The 26,184-nt window shown below is 36.0% G+C and overlaps 1 protein-coding gene across 4 annotated transcripts in view; it reads left to right on the plus strand.

Annotated features, from left to right (window-relative positions):
• Positions 1–26,184, plus strand: part of CCDC91 (coiled-coil domain containing 91) — a 378,567-nt gene that overhangs the window by 40,885 nt on the left and 311,498 nt on the right. Inside the window, exon 1 of one of the 4 annotated variants that reach the window (XM_024733363.1) lies at positions 3,978–3,993. The exons of the other annotated variants lie outside the window; for them this stretch is intronic. The gene's annotated coding sequence lies outside the window, so the exon portion shown is untranslated. Of the gene's footprint in view, positions 1–3,977; positions 3,994–26,184 lie in introns of those variants that run through there. 4 annotated transcript variants of the gene reach the window in all.

A 26,184-nucleotide genomic window follows, 5' to 3' on the forward strand; every position in this document is an offset into this window, starting at 1 on the left:
ATTTTATTTTATTTTGAGGAGTTTTTAAGCTTTATATAAATTCTTACTGTGAGGAAACAAAAAATGTCTTCTTAAAACAAGGAAGTGGTCTCTTAAAACTGTTAGGCTCTCCTTGGAGAAAGTTATTTCTCTTGAAACTCAGGCCAGTGCAGGTATGTTTGCACTGTTTTCTTGGTAGGTCCAGATCAGGTGTTTTCATGGATGTTCTGCTTGTCCTAGAAAGAGAGGCTAAAGCTGAGTCTTTTCACTTGGGGAGTGCTTAAATGCTCTTCTACAAATCAGTGACCAGAATCATTTCATTTTGTGCCCATGTGGTTTCTGTGGGTGGTTTGTTGTTTTAAAAACTGTTTCAAAGAAGTGCATTTTTTTTTTCCTGGCAATCATGTGTATCCTGTGTAAGTATTTTTCATTATTAATAATTTTGAGAAGAACCAACTCCGGGTCATAATGCAGTTGGCTTAAGTCATGGGGTTTTATCAAGTCATCCCGTATGATTTTTGTCTGGTTTGCCAAGATTCATTAATTTGAAGTTCCCAAAGGACAGGGTAATGGTTTCCTCTCCTGTTTCTCACTGTCATCAACCTGTTTTTGGAAATTATTTCTATCAATTTTATCTAAATAATAGTCTTTAAAAGAAATTCATGAGATATTTAATTTCTTTTAGGTCTGTATGTTGGTTTTACTTTTGGGGATTATTTCCCCCCCTATTTCCTATTCTATATAGAATTCCTATTTCTGATTATGACTTGAATTCCAGCTTTCTCATTGTGCTTTAATTTTCATCTTCTTCATTTAGGGTTAGTGGTTAGATATCTTGTCTTTAATTGAATTTCAAAGTGGTTACGTTTTTGTCGTTTTCCATTCCCTGTGCAACAGTGACGGTTTGCTTCTGTAGATGTACTGAAACCTTTCAATAGTGAATTTGGGTTTAAAGAGAAGTTAAACGGAATTTTTGAGTTATTTCAAAATTGTAACATCATGCTATTTGCATTGCTGGCAGTGGTGAAGATTTTCGTAAAAGTGTAGTTTTATAGGAAAAGCTTCATGTCATTGGCTTGTATGTAGCCTTGGAAGGCATCTTGAGTATTTGGCTAGCGCAGATTTACAACTTTATATAGTCTGCATAAGTATTCTAGTTAACAAGTGAATATTATTTATAATTAGGAATTAACTAGAAAGAAGATTTGGAGATGACCTGAACTTTCTACTTTAACAGAAGGGAAAACTGAAACCGACATAGATTAGGTGACCATCTGTGATAACACTGTAATTTAGTGGAAGAGTTAGGGCTAGAGCCCAGGGCTCTTAGTGCTCTTTCTACTACCTTAGGATCTCTTAACATCTTACCTCCAACAAAATAACAATTTTGAAGAGTAAAATGAAATCAAGTCCCTGGTTTTAAAATACCCAAACACATTTTATTTTTCTGATATAAATTTGAGTGATAAGATAAATTTACAAATTTATACCACATTCTTCCTCTTGACCTATAAAGCAGTACTGACTGTCTCTGAGGTTGTCACTTGGTTATTTGAAGAAGGAAATTATTTGGCCATTATTTTATTGAAGTGTATTTTCATCATATTAAAGGAAATTTAAAAACTTCCCCAAAGGTAGGAAATTATGCAAATAAGAACCTCCTGTATTGGCTAACTGTTGATTGCGTGTTTAACATTATTCCTCTCCTATCTACCTTTCTAACAGAACCTGTTTGTTCAGGTATCTAACCCTCCTTCACTTGACTCAGAGAAAGGAGTCTTCCTTCACTTGACTCAGAGAAAGGAGTCTTCATTCCGAGTTCCAGAATTGATTCTAGTAAGTCTAAGTGAAACATGGTACTTCCCTTCCTTTGCTAGTGATAGGTTCAAAGATGAGCAGATCACAGTCTCAAACTATTTTGCTTTTACTTCCAGCCTGTGGATGAAGTTACACATAGGAGGTCAGGGAATTACAGAGAATTTCTGAAGCTCTGACTTGTAGTGTTTAGAGCCTGCTCTACCCATACTTCTTGTCATATGAGATAATGGTTATGCATTTCCTTATTGCTTAAGCCAGTTTCCTTTTGGAATTTTCTGTTACTTCCAGATTAAAGTATGCTATCTGATGCATCTCCTAATACTTTTCACTGTGAAAGAAGATTCAATAAGAATTATGTTTTGGTGACTAAACTGATATGAATTCAGGGAAAAAGGAACACTTACAATAGAATTGAAACTAGGAGAATCTTTTAAGAGATTTTTGACTGAGAAAATCAAAAAATTGTGGCTCATAAGCAAGATAAAGCACTGTTTTTTACCTTTCATTCTTGCATCTCCACTGAACTTTTCTTTTACCCGTGACCTTCTATATCCAGTGGTTTGTATTCATTCCTTATCTCCTTTGACCTGTATTATATTATACCTGTTTTTATTCTTGTACACTTTTTTTCTTATGACTTTTAGGGTATCATTCTATCTTTCTATATGATCATTCCTTTTAAATTTCTTTTGCCGATTTATTTTCCTCTATGTATCTCTTGAATAGTAATGGTTTTCTTCTTGGCCTGATTTTAAAGAAAAACTTCATTATTTAGAATAGACTTAGAGAAAAATTGTGAAGATAATACAGAGAGTTCTCATATACTCCATACTCAGTTTTTCCTATTATGAATAACTTACACCATTAATGCTACATTCGTTAAAATTAACGAACCAATGTTCATACATAATTGTTAACTGAAGTCCATACTTTATTCAGATTTTTGTAGTTTTTGTCTACTGCCCTTTTTCTATTCCAGATTTTCATAAAGGATACTGAGGCAGGAGATAGATGGGCCCCAGGCTGAATAGCTAGAATCTGTCCCCTATGGACAAATACTCTAAGATAAAGATAAGAGCAAGAGCAAGGAGGAGCTGAGTCCTGCTTGGATAAAAGATAAAGAGACCACATATGGCTCATCCTTGAAAGAGACCACATATGGCTCATCCTTGCGGTCAAGGAGACCTCCCCAGCTCTACATGTGCAGAAAGTCTCCTTGGGGGCCAATATGGGGGCCCCATAATAGGTGGTGTCAACCTCCTCACAGGCCTCTGCAGTGGAATTCATCTTGGCAAAAAGATGCGCACACATGTCAGGGAGGGCCCTAGGACAGGTCAGATGTCGAAAAGAAATGAGATAATTGACCAAAGGTAAACAAAGACCGGGAAGAACCCTCACATATAAGTGATTTGAATCGCCTTTCTGGTGCACTCCTCTTCATTAGGGAGGATGCCCACACCCTTTCTCTCCCGGTGTGTATCTCTACCTGGCTTCTGTCTTAACTAAACAAACTGTTTCTCTGTGTGCTCTCCCACTTGTTGTGCTGTGTCTTTAATAATAAACTTTGTACCTGTTTTTACAGTTTTTGCTTCCTTGAGAAATTCATTTTTCAATGGGGACAAGAGCCAGGGCAACTTTGCTTCTAGCCTCTAGCTCCTGGTGGACTGGTGGCTAGGATTCCTGGTTTTCACCCAGGCTACCCAGGTTCAGTTCCTGGGGAGGGAACTAAGATCTTGTTTCAAGCCACTGCTCGCTGCTGTCTTCTTGAGATCAATACCGTATTACATTTACTGGTCATGTGTCCTTAGGTTCCTCTTATGCTGTTTTATTTTTTTTTAACTTTACTTCTTTTTGATGACCATGACAGCTTGTTTTTAGAAGCACTGGTCACATATTTTGTAGATTGTCCCTCAGTCGAGGTTGTGGTTTTTCTCATGTTTAGAGTAGGGTTATGGGTTTTGGGGATAAAGACTACAGAGGTAAAGTGCCATTTTTGTCATGATATGTCAAGGGTACATACTGTCATCATGAGTTATTGTTGATATTGACTTGGATCATCTGGCTGAGGTGGTTTTTGTCAGGCTTCTCTGTTTTAAAATTATTCTTATTTTTCCTCCTTTCTGTATTGTACTCTCCAGAAGGAAGTCACTATCTGCAGCCTATACTTAAGGAGTGAGGAGTTCCACCTCCGTGAGGGTACGGTATCTATATAAATGATTTGGAATTCTTCAGAAAGGAAAATTAATCAATTTCCCGCTACTTACTTACATATTTATTTATTTAATATCAGTATGGACTCATGGATATTTTCTACTTTGCTTGGCCTAATTTTTTAACTGTTCTATGTATATTGATAATTTCTAAATATACTTATTCTAGCCAGTCTTCCCACCTGTCTTTAGAAAGAACTCTTTCTAGTTAACTTCCTATTGGACCTTTTCCCTTTGCTTTTTTTATTGAAACCTCAAACTAAATGTGTCCATATTGCCTAAGCTCAACCTAATCATTTTATACCTCATCTCCTCATTTTCTGCCTCATGTCTTCCACCCAAACTTACTTTTCCACCTGCTTGCTCAAGCTAGAAACCAGTGAAGTCCTTTAGTTTTTTTCCCTTATTCCCACTGCCTCGGTAGCTCTCATTTAGATTATATTTGTCTGTTGCATTTCCCTAAGACTACCCTATCCTACTTCTATACCATTACCTACATTGCCTCATAACTGTTTTTCTAAAATACATATCACTTATTCAAACACCTTCATATTACACATCGCTTCTCAGAATTCTTCAGTAAATTTTGTTTCTGACACTAATGTAACTGTGATTTTAGTCAAATTACTTGGTCTGTCTCTAGCTTGTTTCCTTATTTAAACAGTGTAGATAATGATAGGGATCTTGTGAGAATTGAAACTGCTAGAGTGTCTAAAGAGTTTAGGTGTCTGTCTGGAACAAAATAGAACACTCTAAGACAGTTATTTTTATTATTCTGTGGGTCTTTCCAAACTCCTTGGTATGACCCTTTATATTTTGGCTCCTAGCCACTTATCCAGCAGCTTCATTTGTGGATATTCTCTCACCATAGGCCACTTATCATCCTCAAATTCCACCTTATTTGTTGTATTTTGCGTTTGTTGTACTGTGTACTTTCTATACGTGTCCCTTCTCACATGTTCTTTGTTAGGAATGCCCTCATCTTTCTTGCATAACAGGAAAAATGACTTTTACTTATCCCTCAGTATTTAACTTAAATATTCCCACCTATGCAATTAATCACCACATTCCTCTGTTGTCACTGGACCATGTATATAGAGATGTATACTATATAAATATTTGCACGTGTGTCTTTCTGGTCTGTTAAATTGTGATCTCCAAGGGGACAAGGACTAAACTTATCATTATATCCCTAGGACTTGGTATCACTAAGTTAACATTTGATACATAGACTACCTCACAAGTGCAGAAATCATGTCTAAGTATCCTTTACTAATGGTTATCAGGCTTCTACTTGAACCTGTCTAGTAGTGGGAAATTTATAATTGGAGAGGAAGTGATTACTTTTAGACAGGTCTAAATTTTAGAAAGTTATTTTTATTTTATTTTTTTTGCGGTACGCGGGCCTCTCACTGTTGTGGCCTCTCCCGTTGTGGAGCACAGGCTCCGGACGTGCAGGCTCAGTGGCCATGGCTTATGGGCCCAGCCGCTCCGCGGCATGTGGGATCTTCCCGGACCGGGGCACGAACCTGTGTCCCCTGCATCGGCAGGCGGACTCTCAACCACTGCACCACCAGGGAAGCCCTAGAAAGTTATTTTTGATGTAGATTTGAAATCTGTTCACCTTTAGCTTTTACTTGTTCTCTGGAGCCGTAAAGAATGTGCATTCATCATTTTACAAGCATTTGAGCATCACATATGTGTTAAGTACATTTCAGAAGTCTCTTGGTTAGAAATGAAAGAAACCTGAAACATTCTAGCTTAAGAAAAACAAATTTCCTCATTAACAATAATAGTCTCCTGACTTTTTCAATTGTTCACCTCTATTAGGTATCAGATGTACATCCAGTGTGGGTATATTTATCTGTACATTGTGTATATGTATGACTAATATATTCTGTACATTATAAAACAAAGGATAATACAAAATCCATTTTAGATGTAGTATTGCTTCTCACATTCTGATGGATCATCTTACATACCCACTAGTCCTCCTCAGCATGGTATGTGCATCCTTTTAAAGTCCTCTGATGTACATAATCAAACTGTAGTATGGGCAGGGTTGGAGCTGGTCTTCGGGATGACTAAAGAGACTCAGATGCCTCAAGGAGTTCTACTTTGTTTTCTTTTTGTCTCTTTCCTTAGTGGCTTCATTCTTTCAGACTGGCTTTTCCATGGGGATAAGACCGTGGCTGTTGGCTTTGGGCTCATTTCTTCACAGTTTTCACTTATTCAACAAATTATGAATGGAGTGTATAGTTTGTGCCAGGCACTATTCTAGGTGTTGGAGATACAGCAGTGAGTATTAAAAAGAAGGATATTAAAGTGGTGCTATGCAGAGGGTTAAAATAAGGTGATATGACAGTGATTAAGTGGCTGCTTACTAATGCCTTTGTCCACAGTGGGCATTAAAGCTGAGACCTGAATCACAAGAAATAGCCAGCCATGCAAATATCTGGAGGAAGAGTACTCTAGGGAATAGTTCAGGCAAAATTTCTAAAGTGGGACTGAACCTGCATGCTGAGGAGTAAGTTAAGGCATTGGGTTTAGAACTTAGAAGATGAGGAGAGTTTTGTGATGTGTGGGATTTTCCCTTCTATTTCTAGTTGCAGATATCCCGAGGAAAGATTGATTGATCCAGCTGGAGTCAGTTTCTTATCCTTAGGAATAATTATTATGGCTGAGATATGTAGCTTGGCGTAGGTTGTCTACCCTTACGGCTAGAAGAAGCATGGAGGGAAGGGTGTGGGTTGACAAAATGATTATAGGCCTTGTGGGTCAAGAGCATTTCATTTCATTAGCTGAGAGTTCTGTCTTAACATATTTGAAGATACCTATTGTTTCTTATCTTTGTTGACTTTTTATCAAGGCTAAACTTTTGTAGTTTTCTTTGTATCTGTTCATTCTTTTCTGAAATGAGTATTTAACAACATGTATTGCTTTAACATTGCATGGTAGTGGTGAGGATGAAAAGTGGAAAGAGAAGATGGAAGTCTCACTGCATACAATGAAAAAATCTATTCCATTCCCTGAATAGTTCATGTGTAAAGTATATACGTAATTTGAGGACTCTCTATACTTTATTTCCTAAGGCAGGGAAATTGGCCACTGTATTTTATGAAGTATTTCTTAAGTTGAAAACTAAAGGAGTTTCCAGATGTACCTTCATAACTGAGAAAACTTTAACCCATATTGTTTCACCTTCCAAATATCCCAAGTGTTTTTTGAGTAATACTTTTGCTTATTGGTTTTTGGTAATATTGAAAACATCAATATGACAGTGAGGGCTGCATGGTTTGAATTCCGTATAGCAGCGAGGGACCATAATATTGACTCAAAGTGGTATTTATTCACTATGACGGGCAAAGCTCGGTACTAGATTCTGATGTTTCTGAAGTGATGCAGCTGCAACACATCAGCTCTCTGTGATGCTGCATGACAGTCTTAATTCTTGAAGTCACATGGAGTAGGTGCCTGTAAAGAAGCACGAGACTAATTTCCACTTAGAATTGAGTACGAAATATACTGTTAATAGACCATGAAATAATTATAGAATTTGATTTCATATTAAGCAATCATGGCATTATTCAATTTTCAGTGTTTGAGCTAGGTTAGGTTTGATTCATAACCTAAAACAGCTCTTACATTAGAGTTCCAAGGTGAGCCTTGTATGTTTGAAATACTTAATTTAGATGTTGAAGTGTTGTATATTATGAATACAGAGGCTTTAAAAAATTCCTAAGAAAAGAGCTCTGTGCTGAACTATTTTGCTTTACTGTTATTACAGAATTTTAACAACGCTTTTCTATGTTGCGATTTTGGGTTTTGTATATGCGGGTTGTGAGAAATAAACTAGAAGTCCTGTCTCTGTGGGTTGTAATCTAGTGTGGCTTCAAACAGCAAACAAGATATTTTAGCATGTATGTGCCAGGTAAAATTTTAAATGGACTTTCCATAGGGTACTAACTTCTGAAGCCAACTGATGTAAAGTGATTTTATAGTTGCAGACAGACTCCTGTTGACATACATTTGGGTTTTTTACGTGATGGTGGGAAATCAGTAGCTGATGACACAAACGACTAAAGAAATATCTCTGTACATCCTTAGTACAGCTTGTTCCTGTTCACTTGTGACAAATTGTTTGGGGAAGAGTTCTGAGATGACATGCCAAGACTTAATATCCTAAGAGTCTAGTAGGGTTTTTTCTTTATATTTTTAAAATGACAAGTGTATTTCGAGATCTAGAATTTCTTGTTTAGAGGACTTTATCTATAAGAATTGAAATGAGTAATTTAAGGTTTTTAATTGTACTTAGAGAAGATATGTATGTTTTCTTCTTTCCTTTCTCCTAATTTATTTCAGAACTTTAGGAAAGGGACATTATAGCACCATTAGGGTGGCCAAATATAGAAAGGTCTAGGTGAATTTATTGTCTTTCAGCTTGCATTATTCTTATTTATATGAGTGGCTGGAGATGTCACATGTAATTTGAGGTCTACATCTGGTTTTATGTTAAGTGAATCTGATCCAAGCTCAGCTATCTTCAATGGTGATTTTCCCAGCTGTAAATTAGGAACTTGGCATTGAAAATCATGTGGTTTTGTGTAAGTAAAATTCAGATTGTGATGTTTTCTGTCACTTCATAATTCTAATTTTAGAGTTTTAGTTTTTAAAGCAGAATAATTCACTCCAGAAAAGTCTGCAATCTATGATTTTCCATATATCGCCAGGAACGATGGTCAATGGTTTGAATGAAACTGAGTATCTTTTATTAGAAATATGGTGGAGCCTTTTACTCATGCACTCATAGAATTGTAACCATGAATTTTCTATCCTTTATGTATAAAAATACAGGAGAGCCTTTGTATTTGCATTCTTAAATTTCTTGGAAACACAGAGATATTTATGGAATTTTCCTGCACTGGTAATAAAAAGGAGTAGAGTAGGGAATAAACCTAGAGGACGAGCTACTTAGTGCTCTTTTGCCTTACTTTAAAAAAAAAAAATCACCTTTCAAAATATTGGTCTGAATTGCACAGGGTTTCAATTTGAATATTGTGGGTATCATGAAGTCTTTTCTTCTAGCTGTTATCTATTGTTTAATGCCATCTAGTAGATTACAAGTGCCTTGGGGGTCGAGGTTACTATATATTCATCTTTGTATGACCTTATAATACTTAGTTCCTCACATAATATGTTACACAGAGTAGTATAACAGGTTTGTTGAATTAAATTGGATTGACTTGAAGTAGAAGGGAGGAATTAGGAAGATGGAAAAACAGGGCTAACCTGAAGAAAGCTGAGCCTTGTAGTCTTTCTGGATATGTTGTTTTAGTTTAAGTAATCAAGGATGGTGATATCTTATTTACATTTAAAAACGTTTATGACTGACTAGTCAGAAATTGTAGCATGTCTTGCTTCTGTACCAACTAGTGATTTACCTTTCAATGAGCTGCTCTGTGTAATAATTCTGGTGGTTAAAAAATACCATTATTTTGTTTCAGGAGATAATTCTCATGAATTAAATTCTAGACTAATTTCTTCAGTCTTTCTGCCCCAGCCCCAATACCTCCATTAAAAAAAAATCAGTGTGTAATTTGTATATATTGTGAAACGGACAGATCAGAGGTGTATATCTTCTTGGGTTCTGACATATATGTAACTGTGTAACTATACTCTGATCAAGATACAAAACATTTTCATTTCCCCAGAAAATTCTTTAATTCCACATGTACTCTCTTTCTATACCACTCTATCCCTGTCCCTGACCCACTACAATATGAACTGTTTGCTACTGGCTTAATTTGCCCAACGTAATGTTTTTGATTTCTTTTTGATTATTATTAAGAAGTCTATTCACTTCAGTCTTTTTGTCGCATAACATAAAATTTACCATCTTTACCATTATAAAGTGTATAATTCAGTGGCATTAAGTGCAGTCACATTGTTGTACTACCATTATCACTCCCATTCATCCTCTTTTCATCTTGTAAAACTGAAACTTCATCCTTATTTCTTAATTTAAAGAACACTTTAAAAAAGAATTTATAGTACAGGCTCCTATATCCAACTTAGTTGGCCTGGTAATCTTAAGTTTAAAAAATTTTTTTTTGGCCAAAGTGGGTAGTCATAAAGATGATCTGTACATACCTTAAAACATAATATATATTTATAGTTCAGTCTTTTGATGTTGGGCCCACATCTTTTCTGTGAGCATAGATCTCCTGATTGGAGTTCATCGTGGACTTTCTTAAATCGGATAAATGTATATGTATAGCTGATTCACTTTGTTGTAAAGCAGAAACTAACATACCATTGTAAAGCAATTATACTCCAATAAAGATGTTAGAAAAACAAAACAAAACAAAACACTTTAAAACATTATCTTCAATTCCTAGTTTCAATTTCCTTTTAAGTGTACTGAGACAGTTAAAAATGGTCCCGGTGGTTATTGTACTGAATGTTTATAAATAGTCTTGACTCTTGACAGTATTTCTTTTTAAAGCAATTAGCCTTTATCAGTTTGTTGTAAAGTATTCAATTTATTCATGGGAACAGTTACTTCTAGTTCTTATAGATTTTTAAAAATATTTAACCAAATTATGTAATTATATTAACAGATAAAACTGAGATTAAACATGTACAAAAACAACTAATTATTAATAGTGTACAATTCAGCTGTTGGGAGCACAGGTTCGGGGTCATGTCCTTGTAACCTTGACACTTTCCTTCACACTGTGAGAATCAAAAGTAGTTGAGAACATTGGTTTATCTCATGATTTACTCATGAGTTAGTTAATGGAAGACAATTAAGAGAACTTTCGCAGATAGTAAGTTGATAATTTAAAAGTTTTAAAAAATTTCATTGCCCTATACCTATAAATTGGCAGTCTGCTTTTTTTCTGTTGTTATTGTGAGTTTATACATGCCATAAAATGAAATTATAGTTTTTTTTTTTCTGTTGTGCAGCAAACAACATCAAAATTTAATTTTGTTCACTATTTTGTGGGTAAGGAATTTGGGGAGGATTTTGCTGGTTTATACTGTTCTAGTCAGGTGGTGGCTAAGTGCTGGGGTCATCTGAAGGCCTCTTCATTTACATATCTAGTATCGAAGCAAACTTTACTTGAAGAGTGGGAGATTCATTAGGTATTTTTCTCTTCGTGTGAGCTCTCCACAGGTCTGTTTTGCGTTACCTTACAGGATGTGGTCTCAGGATAATCAAATTTCTTCTTTGGAGGGTGATTTCCTCCAGAAAGAGTGTTCTGAAAGAAAGGAGGTGAAAGCTCTCACTTTCGTAAAGCCTAGGCCCAGAAAATGGTACAATGTCATTTCTGCCACATACTGCTGGTCAAAGCAATCAGTCACAGAGCCCATTCACGTTTAAGGGGAGGAGACATAGACTCTACTTCTCGATAGGAGGCATATCAAAGAATCTGTGGCCATTTTTAATCTGCCACAGGTTTAAATGGTGTATATAATTAATGACATTTTTACTTTAAAAAGTCGAGAATATTTCTGGTGGATGTCAATATTGAGGTCTATGTAAGAAAACATGGGTTTATATTTAACTGATTCGAATTATAAATGAAACATCTGGAAAGAGTAAAACTGATGAAGAGTAGAATGCTGGTGGTGACTTCATTATAATAATGGCTATTGTAAGGTTCTTATTTATCAATACAGCTCCTGGTCCAGCATTAGGTTTGAGTTACAGTGCCTCATAGCATTAAAAAAAGCAGAAGAAAACAACGCTCAACAAAGTATATAGATGAATTTAAGTCTTAATCTCTTGGCAGCCTGCAAATCCCATTTGGTATCTGCGTTAACAGACATTTTAGACAACAGTGTGAGTTGGTTTTAAGTGGACTAGGTCTGAGTTTCATGTCTTAGAAGGCAGCATTTTAAAATGAATTTAACATTTATAAATATTTTTTCTTCTTTGTTATATAAGCTGGATGTAGTGTCATTTTTGTATGTAAGTTGGTAAAATTTACCTTTGATTTTAAATGTAATATCTTTCATCATCTTTAACAATGAAGGACAGTCAGATATTATGAGTAACATATTTTTCAGTGACACTGTGGTCTTTTTTGTTGACCCATTGGTCATTAAACTGTGAAGAAACAGTGAAGAATTTCTAAAATGGTCATTAGAAATAATTTATTTCACTAGGTTTTGCTATGTAATATCACTTTTATTAAGATCAGCCCACATTTGAATATGTGTTACATTTAGTTCGATGCTGAGAATACATAGGTCAAAGAAATTTGATCTATATATTCTTATTTAATCGATATCAATATACTGGTGTTGAATTAATTTTTGAATAAAGCAAGAATGGAAATGCTCTCTCTTTCTCCTTGTGATTGTTTGATACTGGCACCTGTTTCCATGATGGTGCCAACAGGAATTACTTTCAGATTTTAATTCCGCTGTAATTTTAAGTCATTCTCTTTAGACAAAGGCTGGTTATTTCCAGTGACGTGTGAAACAGTGTTATTAGAAATGACTCATTAAATTTTTTATGTACTTCAGTTCTGTTACATAATATATAGAAATAAATTAATAATTTTTGTAGTTATTAACTTTGTTTAAAAATAAAAATTTTGTTCATTTATTTTTTATTGAAGTATAATTGACTTACAATATTATATTAGTTTCAGTTGCACAACATAGTGACGATATTTTTATACATTATAAAATCACTATAAGTCTAGTTACTATATCTTTCATTATGCAAATTATTACAATATTATTGACTGTATTCCCTAAGTTGTACATTACATCCTTGTGATATTTGTTTTATAAACGGAAGTTAGTACCTCTTAATCTTGCTTACCTATTTCACTTATCCCCTGACTCTCCTTCCCTCTGGTAAAATACCTTTTTGTTTTCTGTATATATGACTCTGTTTCTGTTTTGTTATGTTTGTTCATTTGTTTTAAAATTTCACATATAAATGAAATCGTATGATACTGTCTTTCTCTGTGTGACTTATTTCTCTTAGCATAATGCTCTCTAGGTCTTTTTTATGGCTGAGTAATATGCCATCGACTATCTATACCACATCTTTATCTTTTCATCTATTGATGGTCACTTAGGTGGCTTCCATATCTTGGCTATTGTAAATAATGTTGCAGTGAACATAAGGGTGCCACATATATCTTTTTGAATTGGTGTTTTCGGGTTTTTTTGAAAAAATACCCAGAAGTAGAATTGTTGGACTGCATAATAGCTCTACTTCTAAGTTTTTGAGGAAACTTCATAATGTTTTTCATAGTGGATGCACCAATTTTCACTGTAAAAATTATATGAGGGTTCCCTTTTCTGTACATCCTTGCCAAGACTTGTTATTTTTGTCTTTTTGATAATAGGCATTGTGACAGGTGTGAGGTGATACCTCATTACATTTTTGATCTGCATATTCTTGTTTAGTGATATTGAGCATCTTTTCACGTGTCTGTTGCCATCTGTCTGTTTTCTTTGGAAGAATGTTCAGGTCCTCTGTCCATTGTTTAATCAGATTATTTATTTTTTTGATGTCGAGTTTTATGTGTTCTTTGTATATTTCAGATGTTAACCATTAGCAGATATAGTGTTTGCAAATATCTTATTCTTTTCAGTAGGCTGCCTTTACATTTTGTTGATCGTTTCCTTTATGGTGCAAAAGCTTTTGTTTGATGTAGTCCCATTTGTTTATTTTTGCTTTTGTTTCTTGCCTGAGGAGACATATCCAAAAACATAGCTAAGACTGATGTCAAAGAGGTTACTGCCTATGTTTTCTTCTAGGAGTTTATGGTTTTAGGTCTTTAGTCCATTTTGAGTTTGTTTTTGTATATGGTATGAGAAAGTAGTCCAGTTTGATTCTTTTGCATGTAGCTGTCCAGTTTTCCCAACACTATTTATTGAAGAGACTGTCTCATTGTGTATTTTGGCCTACTTTCTAGTAGATTAGTTGACCATATAAACATGGGTTTATTTCTGGGATCTCTATTCTGTTCCATTGATCTGTGTGTCTGTTTTTATGCTTATACTGTCTTGTTTTGATTACTATAGTTTTGTAGTATGATTTGAACTCAGGTAGTGTGATACCTCCAGTTTAGTTCATTTTTCTCAATATTATTTTGACTATCTAGGGTCTTCTGTGTTTCTATACAAATTTTTGAATTATTTGTTCTAGTTGTGTGAAAAATGCTATTGGTATGTTGATAGGGATTGCATTGAATCCATAGATTTCCTTGGCTAGTATGGTCATTTTAACGATAATTCTTCCAATCCATGAATATGGTATATTTTTTCCTCTGTTTGTGTCATCTTCAATTTCTTTCAGTGTCTGTTAGTTCTCTGAGTCCAGGTCTTTTTCTTCCTTGGTTAGATTTATTCCTAGGTCTTTTATCCTTTTTGATGTAATTATAAATGGACTTGTTTTCTTTATTTCTCTTTCTGATAGTTCATTGTTAGTGTATAGAAATGCAACAGATTTCTATATATTAATTTTCTGTTCTGCAACTTTACCAAATTCATTGATGAGTTCTAGTAGTTTTCTTACTGGCATCTTAAGGATTTTCTACATATGGTATGTCATCTGCAAACAGTGACAATTTTCCTTCTTCCTTTCTAATTTGTATTCCTTTAATTTCTTTTTCTTGTCTGATTGTTGTAGCTAGGACTTTCAGTACTATGTAGAATAAAAGCTGGAAGAATGGGCCTCCTTGTCTTGTACCTGATCTTAGAAGAAATACTTTCAGCTTTTCCCTGTTTGATTGTGATGTTGGCTGTGGGTTTGTCATATATGGCCTTTATTATATGGGGTGTGTTCCCTCTATACCCACTTTGTTGAGAGTTTTTTATCATAAATGGATGTTGAATTTTGTCAGAAGCTTTTTTGTGTGTGTCTATTGAGATGATCATATGATTTTTATTCATTCTTTAATTTGTTAATGTGGCTTATCACATTGACTGCTTTCTGGATATTGAACCCTCCTTGCACCCACGGGATAAAGTCCATCTGATCATGGTGCATGGTCCTTTTAATGTATTGTTGAACTTGGTTTGCTAATATTTTATTGAGGGTTTTTGCATCTATGTTCATCAGTATATTGGCCTGTAATTTTCTTTTTTTGGTTATGTCTTTGTCTGATTTTGGTATCAGAGTGATGCTTGCACCCTAGAATGAGTTCAGAAGCATTCCATCCTCTGTAAATTATTGGAATAGTTTAAGAAGGATAGATGATAACTTAAAAAAAAGTTTTGTAGAATTCACCTGTGAAGCCATCTGACCCTGGATTTTTTGGGGGGAATTTTTTTTTTTTTATTACTGATTCAGTTTTATTACTGGTGATTGGTCTGTTCAGTTTTTCTGTTTCTTATTCAGTCTTGGGAGAGTATACATTTCTAGGAATTTACCCATTTCTTCTTGGTTGTCCATTTTATTGGTGTGTGCTTTTTCATAGTAATCTCTTATCATTCTCTCTTTCTATAGTCTTGGTTGTAACTACTTTTCTTTCATATCTGATTTTATCTATTTGGGTACTCTCTTTTTTTTCCTTGATGAGTTTGGCTAAAGGTTTATCAATTTGTTTATATTTTGAAGAATCAGCTCTTCGTTTCATTTATCTTTTCCAGTTTTTTTAGTCACTAATCCTTTTATTTCTGCTCTGAGCTTTATGATTTATTTCCCTGTACTAAATTTGGGTTTTGTTTATTCTTCCTTTCCTAGTTCCTTGACGTGTAAGGTTAGGTTCTTTAATTGCAGTTTTTCTTGTTTTCTGTGATAGGTTTGTACTGCCATAAACTTCTCTCTTAGAACTGCTTTCGCTGTGTCACAGAGATTTTGTATCATGTTTCCATTTTCATTTCTGTCCTGATGTTTTTTGATTTCCTCTATGATTTACTCAGTGACCAGTTGGTTGTTTAGTGGCCTCTACATGTTTGTATTTTTTGCAGTTGTTTTTCTTGTAATTGATTCCTAGTCTCATAGTATTATAGTCAGAAAAGATGCTTGATATGACTTCAGTCTTATTAAATTTTTTGAGACTTGTTTTGTGGCCTAGCATATGACCTATCCTAGAGAATGTTCCATGTACAGTTGAAAAGCATGTGTATTCTGCTGCTTTTGGATGGAATGTTCTGTATATGTCTATTGAGTCATCTGGTCTAACGTTTCCATTAAGGTAGTGTTTCCTTATTTCCTGTTTGAGTGATCTATCCACTGATATAAGTGGAATGTTAAAGTCCCCTACTATTACTGTGTTACTGTCCATTTCTCCCTTTATGTCTGTTAATATTTGCTTTACATAATTAGGTGTTCCTATGTTGGGTGCGTATATATTTACAATTGTTATATATAATTGTTGGATTGATCCTTTTATCATTATGTAATGTCCTTTGTCTCTTGTTACAGTCCTTGTTTTTTTTTTAATTAAAAAACTTTTAAAAAATCTCTTTATTGGAGTATAATTGCTTTACATTGTTGTGTTAGTTGCTGCTGTATAACAAAGTGAATCAGCTATACATAACATATATACCCATATCTCCTCCCTCTTGCGTCTCCGTCCCATCCTCCCTATCCCACCCCTCTAGGTGGTCACAAAGCACTGAGCTGATCTCCATGTGCTATGTGGCTACTTCCCACTAGCTATCCATTTTACATTTGGTAATGTATATATGTCAATGTCACGCTCTCACTTCGTTTCAGCTTACCCTACCCTCTCCCTGTGTCCTCAAGTCCATTCTCTATGTCTACACCGTTAGTCCTGTCCTGCCCCTAGGTTCTTCAGAACCATTTTTTTTTTTTTTTTAGATTCCATATATACGTGTTAGCATACGGTATTTGTTTTTCGTTTTTTGACTTATTTCACTCTGTTTGACAGACTCCGGGTCCACCCACCTCACTACAAATAACTCAATTTTGTTTCTTTTTATGGCTGAGTAATATTCCATTGTATATATGTGCCATATCTTCTTTATGCATTCATCTGTCAAACGACACTTAGTTTACTTCTGTGTCCTGGCTATTGTAAATAGTGCTGCAGTGAACATTGTGGTACATGACTCTTTTTAAATTATGGTTTTCTCAGGGTATATGCCCAGTAGTGGGATTGCTGGGTCATATGGTAGTTCTATTTTTAGTTTTTTAGGGAACCTCCATACTGTTCTCCATAGTGGCTGTATCAATTTAAATTCCCACCAATAGTGTAGGAGGGTTCCCTTTCTTCCACACTCTCTCCAGCCTTTACTGTTTGTAGATTTTTTGATGATGGCCATTCTGACCGGTGTGAGGTGATACCTCATTGTAGTTTTGATTTGCGATTAGTGATGTTGAGCATCCTTTCATGTGTTTGTTGGCAGTCTCTATATCTTCTTTTGGAGAAATGTCTGTTTAGGTCTTCTGCCCATTTTTGGATTGGGTTGTTTGTTTTTTTTGATATTGAGCTTCACGAGCTGCTTGTATGTTTTGGAAATAATCATTTGTTAGTTGCTTCATTTGCAAATATTTTCTCCCATTCTGAGGGTTGTCTTTTCGTCTTGTTTATGGTTTCCTTTGCTGTGCTAAAGCTTTTACATTTCATTAGGCCCCAATTTGTTTATTTTTAATTCCATTTCTCTAGGAGGTGGGTCAAAAAGGACCTTGCTGTGATTTATGTCGTAGAGTATTCTGCCTATGGTTTCCTCTGAGAGTTTTATAGTGTCTGGCCTTACATTTAGGTCTTTAATCCACTTTGAGTTTATTTTTGTGTATGGTGTTAGGGAGTGTTCTAACTTCATTCTTTTCCATGTAGCTGTCCAGTTTTCGCAGCACCCCTTATTGAAGAGGCTGTCTTTTCTCTATTGTATATTATTGCACCTTTTATCAAAGATAAGGTAACCTTATGTATGTGGGTTTATCTCTGGGCTTTCTATCCTGTTCCACTGACCTATATTTCTGTTTTTGTGTCAGTACCATATTGTCCTGATTACTGTAGCTTTGTAGTATAGTCTGAAGTCTGGGAGCCTGATTCCTCCAGCTCCGTTTTTCTTTCTCAAGATTGTTTCAGCTATTCAGGGTCTTTTGTGTTTCCGTATAGATTGTGAAATATTTTGTTCCAGTTCTGTGAAAAATGCCATTGGTAATTTGATAGGGATTGCATTGAATCTGTAGATTTCTTTGGGTCGTATAGTCATTTTCACAATATGGATTCTTCCAATCCAAGAACATGGTATATCTCTCCATCTGTTGGTCTCATCCTTAATTTCTTTCATCAGTGTCCTTTAATTTTCTGCATACAGGTCTTATGTCTCCCTAGGTAGGTTTATTCCCAGGTATTTTATTCTTTTTGTTGCAGTGGTAAATGGGAGTGTTTCCTTAATTTCTCCTTCAGATTTTTCATCATTAGTGTATAGGAATGCAAGAGATTTCTGTGCATTAATTTTGTATCCTGCTACTTTACCAGATTCATTGATTAGCTCTAGTAGTTTTCTGGTGGCATCTTTAGGATTCTCTATGTATAGTATCATGTCATCTGCAAACAGTGACAGTTTTACTTTTTCTTTTCTGATTTGTTTTCCTTTTATTTCTTTTTCTTCTCTGATTTCTGTCGCTAAAACTTCCAAAAGTATGTTGAATAATAGTGATGAGAGTGGGCAACCTTTTCGTGTTCTTGATCTTAGTGGAAATGGTTTCAATTTTTCTCCATTGTGAACAATGTTGGCTCTGGGTGTGTCATATGTGGCCTTTATTATGTTGAGGTAAGTTCACTCTGTGCCTACTTTCTGGAGGGTTTTTATCATAAATGGGTGTTGGATTTTGTCAAAAGCTTTTTCTGCATCTATTGAGATGATCTTATGGTTCTTATCCTTCGATTTGTTAATATGGTGTATTACATTGATTGATTTGCATATATTGAAGAATCCTTGCATTCCTGGGATAAACCCCACTTGATCATGGTGTATGATCCTTTTAATGTGCTCTTGGGTCTGTTTCATAGTATTTTGTTGAGGATTTTTGCATCTATGTTTGTTAGAGATGTTGGCCTGTAGTTTTCTTTTTTTCTGACATCTTTGTCAGGTTTTGGTATCAGTGTGATGGTGGCCTCGTAGACTGAGTTTGGGAGTGTTCCTCTCTCTGCTGTATTTTGAAAGAGTTTGAGAAGGATAGGTGTTAGCTCTTTCCTAAATGTTTGATAGAATTCTCCTGTGAAGTCATCTGTTACTGGGCTTTTGTTTGTTGCAAGATTTTTAATCACAGTTTCAATTTCAGTGCTTGTGATTGGTCTGTTTATATTTTCTTTTTGTTCCTAATTCAACCTCGGAAGGTTGTGCTTTTCCAAAAATTTGTCCATTTCTTCCCGGTTGTCCATTTTATTGGCATATAGTTGCTTGTAGTAATCTGTCATGATCCCTTGTATTTCTGCAGTGTCAGTTATTACTTCTCCTTTTTCATTTCTAATCCTGTTGATTTGAGTCTTTTCCCTTTTTTTCTTTATGAGTCTGGCTAATGATTTATCAATTTTGTTTATTTTCTCAAAGAAACATCTTTTAGTTTTGTTGATCTTTGCTATTTTTTCCTTCATTTCTTTTTCATTTATTTCTGATCTGATTTTTATGATTTCTTACCTTCTGCTAACTTTGGGTTTTCATTTGTTCTTCTTTCTCTAATTGCTTTAGGTGTAAGGGTAGGTTGTTTTTTTGAGATGTTTCTTGGATCTTGTGGTAGGATTGTATTGCTATAAACTTCCCTTTTAGAGCTGCTTTTGCTGCATCCCATAGGTTTTGGACCATCGGCTTTTCATTGTCATCTGTTTCTAGGTATTTCTTGATTTCGTCAGTGATCTCTTGGTTATTTTGTAGTGCATAATTTAGCCTCCATGTGTTTGTTTTTTTTACATTTTTTTCTTGTAATTGATATCTAGTCTCATAGCGTTGTGGTTGGAAAAGATACTTGATACTTTTTCAATTTTCTTGAATTTACCAAGGCTTGATGTGTGACCCAAGATATGATCTACCCTGGAGAATGTTCCATGAGCACTTGAGAATAAAGTGTATTTTGTTGTTTTCGGATGAAATGTCCAATAAATATCAGTGAAGTCCATCTTGTTTAATGGATCATTTAGAGCTTGTGTTTCATTATTTTCATTTTGGGTGGTCTGTCCATTGGTGAAAGTGGGGTGTTAAAGTCCCCTACTGTTATTGTGATTTTGTCCATTTCCCCTTTTATGGATGTTAGCATTTGCCTTATGTATTGAGGTGCTCCTATGTTAGGTGCATAAATATTTACAATTGTTATATCTTCCTCTTGGATTGATTCCTTGATCATTATGTAGTGTCCTTTTTTGTCTCTTGTAATAGTCTTTATTTTAAAGTCTATTTTGTCTGATATGAGAAGTGCTACTCCAGCTTTCCTTTAATTTCCATTTGCATAGAATGTCTTTTTCCATCCCCTCACTTTCAGTCTGTATGTGTCCCTCGGTCTGAAGTGGGTCTCTTTTAGACAGCATGTATACATTCAGCCAGTCTATGTCTTTTGTTTGTAGCATTTAATCCATTTACATTTAAGATAATTATTGATATGTATATTCCTATTACCATTTTCTTAATTGTTTGCAGTTTGTTGTTGTAGGTCTTTTTCTTCTCTTGTGTCTCCTGCCTAGAGAAGTTCCTTTAGCATTTTTTGTAAAGCTGGTTTGGTGGTGCTGAATTCCCTTAGCTTTTGCTTGTCTGTAAAGGTTTTAATTTCTCCATCGAATCTGAATTAGATCCTTGCTCGGTAGAGTAATCTTGGTTGTAAGTGTTTCCCTTTCATCACTTTAAGTATGTCCTGCCACTCCGTTCTGGCCTGCAGAGTTTCTGCTGAAAGATCAGCTCTCAAACTTATGGGGATTCCCCTGTATGTCATTTGTTGCTGCTCCCTTGCTGCTTTTAATATTTTTTCTCTGTATTTAATTTTTGATCATTTGATTAATATGTGTCTTTGTGTGTTTCTCCTTGGATTTATCATGTATGGGACTCTCTGCCCTTCCTGGCCTGGAGTATTTCCTTTCCTATACTAGGGAAGTTTTCAACTATAATCTTTTCAAATAGTTTCTCTGTCCCTTTGTTTTTCTCTTCTTCATCAGAGACCTGTATAATTCGAATGTTGGTGCATTTAATGTTGTCCCAGAGGTCTCTGAGTCTGTCCTCAATTTTTTTCATTCTTTTTTCTTTATTCTTATCTGTGGTAGTTATTTCCACTGTTTTGTCTTCCAGGTCACTTATCTGTTCTTCTGCCTCAGTTTTTCTGCTATTGATTCCTTCTAGAGAATTTTTAATTTCATTTATTGTGTAGTTCATCATTGTTTGTGTGCTCATTACTTCTACGTCATTTAAACGTTTCTATTTCCAAGATTAGCATCATCTTTACTATTCATTACTCTGAAATCTTTTCCAGGTAGACTGCCTGTTTCCTCTCCATTTGTTTGGTCTGGTGGGTTTTTACCTTGCTCCTTCATGTGCTGTGTATTTTTCTGTCTTCTCATTTTGCTTAACTTAGTGTGTTTGTGGTCTCCTTTTCTCAGGCTGCTGGATTGTAGTTCTCATTGTTTTTGGTGCCTGCTCCCAGTGGGTAAGGTTGGAGCAGTGGCTTGTGTAGGCTTCCTGGTGGGGGAGACTGGTGCCTTTTTTCTGGTGCATGAGGCTGGATTTTGTCTTTCTGGTGGGCAGGGCCACGTTTGGTGGTGTGTTTTGGGGTGTCTGTGAACTTAGTATGACTTTAGGCAGCCTCTCTGTTAATGGGTGGGGTTGTGTTCCTGTCTTGCTAGTTCTGCATGGGGCGACCAGTCCTGGAACTTGCTGGTCTTTGAGTGGAGCTGTGTCTTAGATTTGAGACAGAGATCTCTGGGAGAGCTCTCACCTGTTGATATTACATGAGACTGGGAGGTCTCTGGTGTTCTAATGTCCTGAAGTCTGCTCTCCCACATCAGAGGCTCAGGCCTGACACCAGGCCAGAGTACCAAAATCTTGTCAGCTGCACAGCCATGAATGTGGCTGTCTCTGTTATGAAGTCACATTATGAGGGTTTACAATAGCTGTTTAGCTAAAACAGGCTGACTTGGTAGCAATTTGTCTACGAGGCTGTCTCCAGCAGCTGGTGACTGAAAGAGTAGGTCTCTGCATGTGCTGCTAGAATCTTCACCGTTTATATAGAGGTCTTCACTGGGTTCAGTCATGGATTCAGTACAGATGGTCTCAAGACCACCTTACTCTCTCAAGGTGGTTTGCTTGAAATAGCTCCTAAGCCTGAGGGTCTACAAGCTGCAGGAAGACGTGACCCCCCAGGGCAGCCTGCAAGCCGTGATTATTACCATGAACCCTGCTGCAGCCATCGTGGAATCTGGCTTCCCCTGCTGCTCTGCTATGAGTTCAGTGAAGCATACTCTCTTTGCAGATGAGGTTCATGCTACCTGAGTTTCCCAAAGCCATAGAGTTCTTAAATGTTGGGCCTGGGGTACAAACCCAGCAAATCTGGCTCCAAGGTCTGGGTTACCTCACCCAACAACAGTGGGAAGGCCATGCACCTGAACACCTCACCCCTGCGAGCTGCCTCCTCAAATCCGCACTGCTGCAGGGAGAGTCTCAGTCTTTGTTTCAAAATCTATTCTGTCTGATATAAGCATTGCTATTCCAGTTCTCTTTTTAATATTTGCATGAAATACATTTTCCATCCTCTCACTTGCAGCCTGTATATGTCTTTGGATCTGAAGTAAGTCTCTTTCAGGCAACAAATATACGGGTCTTTTTTTTGTAGCAATTCAGCCAGTGTGTGTCTTTTGATTGAATTATTTAGTTCACTTACATTTAAAGTAATTATTGATAGGTATGTAGTTATTGCTGCTGTGTTGATTGTTTTCTGGTTACTTTTCTAGTTTTTTTTTTTGTTCCTTTCTTTGGTCTACTCCTTGGTGATTTAATGAGTATTTTTGTGTCACGTTTGTATTCATGTCTCTTTTTTTTTAGCATGTATATTTTATAGATTTTTAGTTTATAGTTACCTTGAGTTTTACATACAAGAATATGTGTACACATACATATATACATATGATTTTTTTAAGGTTGATAATCTCTTAAGTTCAAATGCTTTCTAATAATCCTTCAATTTTATGCCCCCCACCCTCCCTACATTTAATGTTTTTGACCTCATATTTTACATCTTTTTGTTTTGTGTATTCTTTAACTACTTACTGGCCTCTTAAAGTATCCTCATTTTAAAAAACTTTCTCTACTTTTTAGTTCGATTTGGGTGACTTCCACTACTCTGTCTTCCAGTTTGCTAGTGTGTTCCTCTGTATTATCTAACCTACTGTTGATTTCTTCTGTTGTATTTTAAAATTCTATTATTGTATTTTTCAATTCCATTTGGTTCTCATTTATATTTTCTCTCTCTTAAACTCTCACAGTGTTCATCTATTCTTCTCCTGAGTTCATTAAGTGTCTTTATAATCATTACCTTGAACTCTTTGTTGGGTAGATTGCTTATCTCCACTTTGCTTAGTTCTTTTTCTTGGGTTTTGTCTTATTCCTTCATTTGAAACATATTTCTCTATCTCATCATTTTGCCTAATTCTCTTTGTTTATGTCTGACATATTAGGTAGGTTGGTTACATTTTCCAATCATGGAGATGTGGCCTTATGTAGATGTCCTGAGGGTCTCAGCAGCATACTTTCCTGTGGTTACCAAAGCTGTAATGCTCTAGGGGTGCTACCTGGGTGTGCTGCATGGGCTCTTCTTTTGTGGTGGGGCTTATTATTGTGGGCCTGTTGTTAGGTAGGGCTCGGCTCTGGCCCTGTAGGCTGCCAGGTCCTGTCTCATGCAGTGATTGCTGGCTTGCTGGTGTGTGGGACTGGGTCCTGGGGTTGCTGGCTATATGGCCTGGGGGTCAGGGGCTGTTGCTGGCCTGTTCATGGGCAGGTAAACCCCTAGAGCTAATAGGCTAGAAGGAGGACTCCAAATTGCCAGCATCAATGTCTTCATGGTTGAATGATCTCCCAGAAATGGCTGCCCCCATTACCTGTGTCCCCACCGGGAGTCCCAATTGCCTCCTGCTTCTCTAGAGGCTTTCCAAGATCACTAAATGTGTCTGACTCATCTCCTTTCAAAGTACTGCTTCTGCACTGGGATGTGGAATTTGTGAGATTTTGTTTGTGCCCATTAAGATTGGAGTCTGTTTCCTACAATCCTCCAGCTCTCCTGTACACAAGCCCTCCTGGCCTTCAAAGCCAGATGTTCTGGAGGTTTGTCTTCTGGTGTAGGTCCCCTGGGCTGGGGAATTCAGTGTTGGACTGAGACCCCTGGCTCCTTGAGGAGAAGCTCTGCAATTGTGATTATCCTCATGTTTGTGGGTCACCTACCCGGGTGTGTGGGTCTTGACTATACTGCATCTCTGTCCCTCTCATTGTGGCTCCTTCTTTATATATTTAGTTGTGGAAATTTTTTTCTACTAGTCTTCAGGTTGTTCTCATAGATAGTTGGTCTGTAAATAGTTGTGGTTCTGGTGTACTTGTGCGGGGAGCTGAGCTCGGTGTGTTCTTGCTCTTCTATCTTGGCCACACCCTGCTCCCAGTTATTTTAATATGTATTCTTTATATGTTGATGTATAATTTTTTCATATTAAGTGATAATACTTTTGAGACTGCTGTCTCTAAAACTCTACATATCGAAATTTATATTCTACATTAAAACATGGTTCAGAGCATATAAAGTGATGTGTAATCATTGTTACCTTAAAATTGGTCATTGGTTAAATGCAGTCATCCCTTGGTGTATCCAAGGGGTATTGGTTTCAGCATACCCTGCAGATGCTTAAGTCCCTTACAGTTGGCCCTTTTATATCCACAGGTTCCACATCAGTGGTTACGGAGGTCTGATTCTATGAGAGCCTTTTTTAGTAACTAGGGTATCTTTAAAAGCTGTAAAATACAGGTGAGACACAATTTAGGACCACATGAAATTTGAAAATCTGATTTTTAAAAACAGTTAGGACTTACTTTCATTATGAAATTTTTTTTCCCAAAGTTTGTTGAAAAATATACTTTGTTGTGTAATTTAGGTGTGTGATATGTATAATGATTGTATAGTTAAGTATTTTTCAGTACTTAAAAACACTTAATTTTTACATAAATTATAATAATAAATTTTAAATAAAAAATTGCTCACAGCTCCATCATGCTAACAAAGCTGAACATTTACTCCCCTTTAGTCTGTTTCATTTTAATGTAGTAGGTATGGTTTTTAGAGATTTCTTTCATTGAAAAGCAGTAAGTAGCAGTATATAAAACTACAGTTTTATATATTAGTGGAAATTGAAAATTAGTAAATTTTTGTATGTTTTGTATTATAAGTGATTGAATTATTTTCTTTTCCATGTAACTTTAAACATATCTGTCACTAATAGTTGTTAATCTCTCTCACTCAGTTATGTTAATGTATTTTAAAAGTTGCCATGTGACAAGCAGAATAATGTTCTCCAAAGATAACAGGTCCTAATCCTGGAACTTGTAAATGCTCTCTTATTTCGAAAAAGGGTTTGCAGTGAGTGGATTATTCTAGATTATCTAGGTGGGCTTCAAATGGTATCACAAGTATCCTAGAAGACAGAAACAAAGCAACATTTTACAGACATATAGAGGAACAGGTGATGTGACAGAGGAGCAGAGAGTCATTTGAAGATGTTGGCCTTGACGATTAGAGTGATATGGCTACAAGTCAGGGAATACTGGCAGCCACCAGAAGCTGAGAAAGTCAAGGAATGGATTCTCACCTAAAGCCTACTGAGGGAAGCAGCCTTGCTAACTTCTTAATTTCCACCAGTGATACTGATTTCAGACTTCTGGCCTCCAGAATCATGAGAAAATAAATTTCTGTTGTTTTCAGCCACCAGATTTTCAGTAATTTGTTATGGCATCCACAAGAAACTAATATGTGAGTACATGTTTCTATAATCAATGAAAGAGTTAATCATAGAGTAGGAAGGGACCCCAGACTTAAGCAATCTGCTCCTCTCTTCTTGTGACCTGGACATGTTCACATTTGCACTTCCCTTCTTACTGCTAGCCACTTCTTGTCTTTTGTGTTGCAGCTTAAATGTCAGCCCGTCAAATGAGCCTTATTTTTCTACCCAGTTCTTTATTTTTTCACCTTATTTTAGTCTTTTTAATTATCTGT

This window comes from Neophocaena asiaeorientalis, unplaced genomic scaffold, assembly GCF_003031525.2.
Source record: "Neophocaena asiaeorientalis asiaeorientalis breed wild unplaced genomic scaffold, Neophocaena_asiaeorientalis_V1.1 scaffold150, whole genome shotgun sequence".
In the NCBI taxonomy this organism is placed as follows: Eukaryota; Metazoa; Chordata; class Mammalia; order Artiodactyla; family Phocoenidae; genus Neophocaena; species Neophocaena asiaeorientalis.